The sequence below is a fragment of the Lygodium microphyllum genome, chromosome 28 (assembly GCF_053477565.2).
Source record: "Lygodium microphyllum isolate KBCC chromosome 28, Lygodium_microphyllum_v1.1.10, whole genome shotgun sequence".
Taxonomy (NCBI): Eukaryota; Viridiplantae; Streptophyta; class Polypodiopsida; order Schizaeales; family Lygodiaceae; genus Lygodium; species Lygodium microphyllum.
The window spans coordinates 77,765,507-77,774,918 of record NC_141162.1 but is presented as its reverse complement, the minus strand read 5'-3'; the positions used below and the strand labels follow the sequence as shown (position 1 = coordinate 77,774,918).

The 9,412-nt window shown below is 37.3% G+C and overlaps 1 pseudogene; it reads left to right on the top strand.

The window, feature by feature from the left end:
- The first annotated feature begins 350 nt into the window (after positions 1–350).
- On the top strand, positions 351–1,394 carry LOC148011635 (plant cysteine oxidase 4 pseudogene; annotated as a pseudogene).
- The last annotated feature ends 8,018 nt before the right edge of the window (positions 1,395–9,412 follow it).

Sequence of the window (9,412 nt, the reverse complement as noted above, 5' to 3'; positions counted from 1 at the left end):
AAGCTATATAAGCAGGTACTTGACACTCATTTCAATGTAATGGTACAATCAATTTGAGTCACTCAAGATTGTGTTTATGAGTCCAAGCTAATCTATCTTGGAACCTAATTCACTTGAGTTACAATTTCTCATTCTAATCATGTATCATGTGTTTGATTTGTGTCCACCATAGCTCATCTAGTTCTAGGTCTATGATTCTCAACATGGTATCAGAGCCATAGTTGAGGTAGGTAGCTAGTGGTGTGATTTCTTTGCTAAATTGGTCTATGACACAAACTTAGACAGACAAAGAGAGAGAGAGAGAGAGAGTCTATTGTCTATTGTCTATCAATGAGACAAAGGATAGAGAGATGTCACGTCTTCGTAATGGAATCGTAGCAGGTGGTCTCTTGTTGTTTGCAACGGCTGCAAGGGTGGCCTTCCCCTTCTATCTAGGAGCCTTTGGCCATGGCAGGCCGCCTATCATAGATCTCAGCAGGTCATTGCCCCCTCAAGCAACTGTAAGAGGCCCCTACATTAACACAGGTTCTTATGACATTGGGCCTCTTCGCGTCATCATCTTCATCATGTGCTTGGAAGAGGAGTGCTCCTCAAAGGCCTTGGGCCCCGACACTACTAAAGAAGGGGATCCAAACTCCGAGCCCCTACCTGCAGTGCAGCAGCTATAAGAGGCGTGCAGAGAAGCCTTTACACCATTAGGACCTCCATTCTCTCCGCAGGCATTGCAAAGAGTCTGCCTTCTTCTAAACAATATCAAGCCGCCTGATGTTGGATTGTATGAAATCCCACCTCAATAAGAAAATGGAGGTTCTGACTCTGTTCAAATAGAGAAAAGGAACAGGGCTAGGCATCACTCAAAAGCATCTTGTTCAGCTCCAATCATATCATATATGCACAAATATGAGTGTGATGAGTTCTCTATGGGGATCTTCTACCTGTCTACTTCAACTGTAATACCTCTTCACAATCATCCATGCATGACTATCTTTAGCAAACTTCTATATGGATCAATGCATGTCAAGGCTTATGATTGAGTTAACAGTGGTGATGCAACACAATATAGTCTTGCAAAATTGGTTGTTGATAGGACTATGCCAGCACCTTGTGAACCATCAATGCTTCACCCAACAAGTGGAGGTAATATACATGAATTCACAACGATAATAACTTGTGTTGCACTAGATGTCTTGGCTCCTCCTTATTTTGCAAAAGATGGTAGACATTGTACGTATTATCAAGATATTCCATATTCTAGACAAGAAAATGAATCATTTGGAGATGGAAATGGAAATTATGCCATGAGCAAATGCCAGCTATCATGGCTAAAGGAGTCCAAACCACCAGTTGACTTGTTAAAGGCAGCTCCTCACATTGGTCCAAGAATTGTACCTTGAAAGTTTTGCTTCCATTGCAGAACTAGTGTAACTATAAGCTGTTTGCACTTATCCAAAATCCATTGCCATGTCAAGCCCTTTCAGTGATTGTCTATCCATAAAAATCCAAAAAAAAAAACATGTATCCCAAACTTCAATGTATGAGAGTTTGTCAAACCAAGCCCATGTACCCATCAGTGTGTTCCTTTGTAAAATCATAAAGCAAAAAGGAGAAGTACCACGCGTCAACAAAGGGACAAGAATCACAACAAAGGCAAAGAGCATGAAGACCAAGAAGGAGTCTAGAAAGATCAAAGACACCCAAAAGATCGAGAAAAGCAAAGGATGCCAAAGAAGCATGATAAAAGAACTTTCTGCTTGCTGACAACAAATAAATTTTCCCATAGTGGATGTAAAAGCCCTTACCAAATATGTAAAGTTTCAAGCCTTAACTTGACTAGGCTACCAAAGATCTAGTCTCTCGGGCCATGTTTGCATGCAAGGGGGGCAAAAGCTAGCAAGGGTAGAAACTCATCATTTGAGGGGGGGTGTTGAGAATAGCAAATGATGCTTGTATGTACACCCATAGAGGCTTGCCCATAAGTGGCTTTGTATGAGAGAGAGACAATGATGAATGCTCTAGGAAGAGATGTCCAAAATCCCATATGCACAGTGAGAATAGTGACACTATCCAAAAGCTATATAAGCACGTACTTGACACTCATTTCAATGTAATGGTACAATCAGTTTGAGTCACTCAAGATTGTGTTTATGAGTCCAAGCTAATCTATCTTGGAACCTAATTCACTTGAGTTACAATTTCTCATTCTAATCATATATCATGTGTTTGATTTGCATCCACCATAGCTCATCTAGTTCTAGGTCCATGATTCTCAATAGATAGTAAGGTGATGATTTATTATGGATGATCAAGAATGTGGATAGCAAATGAGCAATCAATTCATTAATGAAGTGCATGCCTTGGGCACTAACTAGCTCAATGTGGAAACTGAATCATGAGATCCCCTGCTTCCAAAGGAACTTAGCCATAGTCCTAATGTCATTCTTCTTGGTGACTTCAACTTTGGCCCACTTCATGAGATAGTCAGTGGGGCTACTATGATGCATTTGGTCTAGGACTACTATGTCGTAGGACTGAACAGCCAAATGAAATCAATTCTCCATTTTTCAAAGGGTTTTCATGCTATGATCGAGGTCAACTCCATCTTATCTTTATGAACAAGGACCTTGGTCCTTTGGCACTTGTCATAATGCTTTACAAATTTGGCAACATCGTGGAATAGGGTGGGTCACCACACTTGATATTGTAGCACTTTGTGGACTGTGCTATCTCCACTGAAGTGCCCTCTAGCAATTCTAGCATGCGCTTCACTCAACACATCATGCATTTCGTGCTCACACACACATCTTCCCAATAAGCCATCTTGTCCCAATCTATAGAGTTGGTCGACAATTAATTGATAGGGGTAAATCTTAAGGATAAGATGATTTAGCATGGCCTTTTTGATAGGTCTCTCAAGTAATGTGTGCTCTAAGATTTGGACTATGACATCTATCCAATATGGCGTTAAGTTTGCTAGTAGGTTGTCTACAATTCCTTGTCCAACGGCTTTTCCTATGGACATGTGAGACATGTGATCGATCGTGTAATGTTGCTTGCCCTTGTGTACAACCACAAAGAAGTCAAAATCTAAAAGTAGAAGTAGCCATCTAGCTATGTGTCCTATAAGGCATGGGTTATTTACAAGATAAAGCAAAGCTTGATGGTCCACAAAGAAGGTGAAAGGCATAGCCAAAAGACAATGTCAAAACTTCTTTACAGCAAATACAATGGCTAGGCCTTCCCTCTCCATCATGGAGTAGTTTATCTCCGTATTTGTGAGTTGTCTACTAGCAAAGCTCATTGGATAGTCAAGATTGTGTTCACCAAGCTGGCACAAAACAACTCCCATGGTAAACTTTGATGCATCAACATGCACGTGGAATGTTATGCTCCAATCTGGGGCTCGTAGAATTGGTGCGGTAGTGAGAGCCTTTTTCAATTCCTCAAAAGCACGTTGGCACTCCTTGGTCCACTCGAATACGATATCAGTAACTTGTAAAGTGGTCTACCAATCAATGCATAGTTCAAAAGGCAAAGCACCAATAGTACCCTGTGTGTCCCAAGAAGCATTGAACTCCCTTATAGTTTGTTGGTGGTGGCAAGTCAACAATGACCCTGATTTTAGAGAAGTCAGTGGCAATGTCATTCTTGGACACCACGTGCCCAAGGATTCATTTGGATTTTACCTAGAACTGGCACTTTAAGGAACTATATAATGTACACCGTTCTCAAAGACTGCGCAAAGCTTATCTAAGTGTTTCGCTTTACTAGAGTGTACACATAGGTCATCAACGAATACCTCTAATTCTCACCTAAGTATATCCTTAAAGATGGCACACATTAGACGCTGAAAGGTGGCAGGTGCATTAGTAAACCCAAATGGCATGACTATGTAAGCAAATACACCCTATTCCATGGCAAATGCCATCTTGTGTTTATTGTCAAGGTGCATCTGACCTTGGTTGTTATAGCTCGAGAAGCCATCCAAGAAACTATAGGATTCTTTCTTCGGCTACTCTCTCAAGCATGTGCTCCATGTAGGGTAAGGGATAATTTTCTCTCTTAGTTACGGCATTTACATTTTTGTATTTTATGCACACTCAAAATTTTTTGTTCTTTTTTAGGTAATCAAGATGGGTGATACCTAGTCCATGTGCTCAATCTCATAGATGAATCCGTCTTTCAATAGTTTATCTATCTCTTCCTTGACGGCATGAGCGTGCTTCAGATTCATCAGGTAAAGTCGATGCTTTACTGGTATTGCATTAGGATTCATTGGAATGTTATGCATTACAACTCTTAGATTAACTCCTTTGAGTTCATCTAAGGACCAGGCAAACACGTTTATGTACTCTCGCAAGAGAGCAACAAGATCAGTATCCTCTTGCTCGGAGTCAAGTTGTTAGTTATAAACACAGGTTGAGGCTTCTCACCTTCCCCTGCTAAGTTGAATTCCTTGACTTTGGTAGGCCCTTCTATCAGTTCGCTTGCCTATCCCTACCTCTTTGCTCCCAATAAGATCACTACTCTATCTCCCTTCTTGAATTTAGTGAAGCGCTTTGGTAGGTCCTAGAGCTTCCTTTGTTGTACGGCCTCCGACCCCTTTGGTTGTTCTCTCTTTTCCTCTTTCATTAGGGGAGTTTTGAGGTCTTGAAATGCCTTTTAGGAGATAAAAAGAGAGTGCTCTAGACCAATAGGAGCAAAGCCTCCGTAATGGAAGTTCTATTTTAAAAAAGGCAAAAAATTATTTTACAAACAGATACATATATAATAATATTACAAATTTATATTATCAATATCTATTTTTAGTCTCTTATATTCGTGATTATGCATTCTTTGCATTAATGATATACCATCCCAGCCACTTTTATTTAATGATATGTTCGAATTAATGATAATGATAGGTTTACTCTAAATTCAAATTAGTAAAAAGCTTGGCACATATTTTTTTCCCTCCTTTCTTTTGTCATTCTCATGTTTTTTCCTCCTTTGTGGTAGCCTAGTCTTCTCTCTCTCTCTCTCTCTCTCTCTCTCTCTCTCTCTCTATATATATATATATATATATATATATATATATATATATATATATATAGAGAGAGAGAGAATATATATATATATATATATATGGATATAGAAATTTGACCTTCAACAAGGCATCCAAGATCCCAAATCCCATCCATATCAATGTTTAACTCATTCCAAAAATATGGAAGATGGATTCCTACAATCATTAGCAAAGGCAGTTGGATCACCATGCAATAGGCAAAACGTGGGAAAAGGAAAAGATGAGAACTCGTTCATCTCTGCTTGGAAGGGTAGAATCCGAGATTTCAAGCTTGAAGTAAATAAGAGTAGCATAAAAGAGATTCTTGTGCAACATGTGTTTATGCATAGAGAGCTATATTTGGAACCAGGAAGTTCAAATCTTCCAATGCATAAACCAAATTGTAAGGATTTGATTCTTAAAGTCTTTCTTTTCTTGAAATTAGTTTAAGGTTTTCCATTATAATATTTGTTCATTTGTCCTATAGATGTTTATCCCTCTAATCTTGAGGAATGGCAATCGGTCGAGTCTATTGTTGATGTGATTGATGTGATGCATGGCTTGATTGGAGAAGAGATGTACAAAGGTAGAAAGAAGACAGAGCTTGTAGAGAATGGAATATTCTTCTATGACCATTCTTATATTGTCCCCATGCAGCGTAGCCAATGGGGATCAATATCCCCCCTTCCTTTGCCATATTTTTCAAGCTTTGAGTGGCCTTTGCCAAGTCCAACTACTAGTGAGGGCTATAGATATAAAATATTTTCTGAGATACACAGAGCATTAAAACCTAGTATCTCAAGTAGGCTAAGCAAAGTTTCTTTGAGCATGCCTATTCATATATTTGTTGACTTCTTTTCTAATGCTGAGATAAGAAAATCAAAGGCTATGCTTTCAATGAACAGACTAACATATGATCATGTTATACAATTTGTTGATGAGGGATGGGACACTAGGACAGAAGGGAAAATTATATGTAAGATAGATCAAGACTCTATAGCTTGTAAATATATGATTGCTACTCAAAATTTCATCCTTAGCATTTATTATAGTAGATGGCATTATGTTAGCAGTAGTCTGGCCGCTTTAGACCAAAATCTTGATAATTTTAGAAAAGATCCTATAGTGGATCTTGATGTTTGGTACAATGAGGACATTATTGCAATCCTAAAGGTTAGATCATCATGTATGCTACATCAAGTGAGGATGGATTTACGAAATGAAGATATTGAACTACCATACTCATTTGTGTTCCAACTTAATAACAAATGAAGATATTGAACTACCATACTCATTTGTGTTTCAACTTAATAACAAATGAGTAAGTTTTTATTTCATATTATATCCACTTAAGTGTATATCTAATTTCACTTCTTGATTAATAAACATTTGTAACTTTTTTATTACACATATCATAGAGGAGAGAGAAGAATATACAATGCAAGGATATTGAAGAAAATATCTCTTTACTATCAATATAAAATACATGTACAAATTTTTGTCAGCCATCTCCATGACTTATACACACAAGGGCTTACAATCTAAGGCAAAGCTACTTTTTTTGAGAACTTTTCTTAGGAGAAGGGACATCCTTTCTAGGAGTCCTTTTGCCTATCTTTGATGCTTTGTTTACCTTGGGTGTTGAAAGCATAGCTTCACCTGTTGTAGTTACGTGCACCTCCTCTCCTTCAATGTCCAAGTCCCCATTATTGTCCATTCTTGTTGGTTGTATACAATTGGCCATTATGTACTTCATGAGCTTTCTTTGATATACTAAGCATGCTCACTTGTATAGCAATTCCTTGTAAACTATCATACATTTGTAAGAAAATACTTTTAGTTCATTGTTATTTTTTACAATGGACTATTTTGCAATAAAACTCTATCTTAAAGTTTGGTATGTTTCACATTACCTTTATAAGTTTATCATCATTAAGATAAATAAACTGAACAAATCTTCTGGCATCTACAATTACTCTCTAGCCATAAAAGTAATTATTATCCTGATGAGGACACTACAGTCAACAATATAAAGTAAAACTATGAAACTTGTTTATGGTAGTTTTTAGAATAAATTTTCTTAATATGTTCCAACCATATTAATCAAGACCTTACCGCAACTTGTCTATATTGCATTGTTACAAGTAAGTCAGAAGGCATGGGAGGCCTTTTCTCTAGCACTTCAATCAATATTTTTACAACTCTGTACCAAAAAGTTTATAAATTTAGAGTTATTACAAAATAAAGATCAAAATATTTAGAGTACGTGCAACAAAAAGATCAAACTATCAAGGAGACCCTAGATCATATAACTTACAACTTGCCATTTCCATGGCTTCCTTTTATAGAATTGATGAGAAAACATTGTCTTTCCACACAGTCTATTCCAATTAGGCTCCATTGAGAACTGAAAATAAAAATATTTCAATAATCTAGTAAAAAAAGATCTCATAAAATCTAACAAAATATCAAAGTACTTACTTTTCATTGTATGGAATTAGAAGAAGCTCCAAAGATTCAAAGTCAATTGAATTGAACCAACGGTCAAAAGCAATAAGAGTCCAAAAATACCATATCAGATCTTTTGTTAGTATTACCAAGTAAAAAGCAACAAATATTGAAGCCCTTAGGGTCAGCCCTTTCAAGAAGGGTAGATAACTCCTCTTCAAAGATGGGTGTTGTTCTGCTTCCTTTTCTTCTTCCTTCTTTCTTTTATACTCCCTCCATTTATCTCTTTGCTCTACTATGGCATTTTCCTCTTTCTCATGTTGTCTTGTGTCCTTTACATGCATAAGATCTTCAACCTTCAGACTAGAATCATTTTTCTTCTTTTTATATAGAGGCACACTTAAAATATTGAAAGCCTTCACATCAGAAAGAGGTATTGGCTCAAGGACCTTTGAAAACCTGTATCTCAATCTCCTAATAATTATCATGTCTTTATCCATAAGCGTAAGCCTATGTGCATGAGCAATGCAAATATAAGAATCTTGGAAAAAATCAATCAAAAAATCCTCCTGAATACAGTTGAGACCTACCCTAGTCCATCTAAAACTATGTAGACTATGCTTGTCACAAATTTCTCTGACAAGCCTCTAAAAAGACAACTTTGGAATTGCATTATTCAGAGCCTTCATTGCACTTCTAATATCCTTAAGTCACCTCACATGCTGTGAGAACCTTCTTCTTAGCTTTGATTTCCTTGTAATTTTGGAAGGCTTGGAGGACTGATGGATCTTTGAAGCAAGACCTCTAGGATCAACTTTCTGCTTCCTTCCAATGGCCTTAGTTCTAGCCATGTGAAACATCCAAAAAAAAAACAAACAAACAATTTAGGAAAGATCTCCTAATCTCTCATATTAATTTATCTACAATCACTAAGTAGCAAGCAAACACTAATCACATAGTCTAAATCCAATTTCAATAAAACAATGTACAAGACGTATGAAATGCGAAGAGGCCTTTTAGACCAGGGAACTTGACACCATATCACGTTTCATATGACACAAGGGAAACAATGCAGGCTCAAGTTGTATGAAATGCGAGGAGGCCTCACTCGGAAAAGTGAACATAACACCAATCGTGTTTCATATGTCCCAACAGAATAATGGCAGGCCTTAGTCGTATGAAATGCGAGGAGGCCCCACATAGATAAGAGAAACCTAACACCCATCATGTTTCATACATGCATATTCTTGCTATAACATTCAAAGAACAACATGTGGTATCCAATTACTTAGTACCTTTACCTAGTACCTTCTAGCAACATTTTCCATCTCACTATCAAGTAGCAAAATTTATATTTCAAGGAATTTATATTTGAAGTACTATTGTTCGACTCAACTTTTAAACTATTTTTTGGGCAACATTATTTACCCTAAACATTTCGACTTTGTAATATATGTTGTTCTAACAGGCACACATGCATTTGGAAGATTCAAAGAGAGTCTTTCACTTCAACTTATTTATTTACTTGAAGCTTGAAGTTAAAGGTCATAGAGGATATTCAAAGCTCTATAGCATGCATGTGCATGTGCATGATGTATGAAATGCGAGGATGGCTTAAATGGACAAAAGAAAGTTTACACCCACATCACAACAGAAATAGTGCAGGCCTTAGTCATATGAAACGTGAGGAGGCCTCACATGGACAAGAGAAACCTAGCACCCATCGTGTTTCATACATTCGGCATTTTTGGGGGAATCATTTGGTAGGAATTGTCAAGTGATACAGAGTTACTCATATTTTAGCAAAAAAATTACATTCTCAAGGGTTCAATGCATATGCTGGGCAATAAAGCCTTTTTTAGTAGCCTTGCGCTGAAGAATAATTTTGCATTATGATCAATAGCGTTGTGTTGGTCTTGTTGA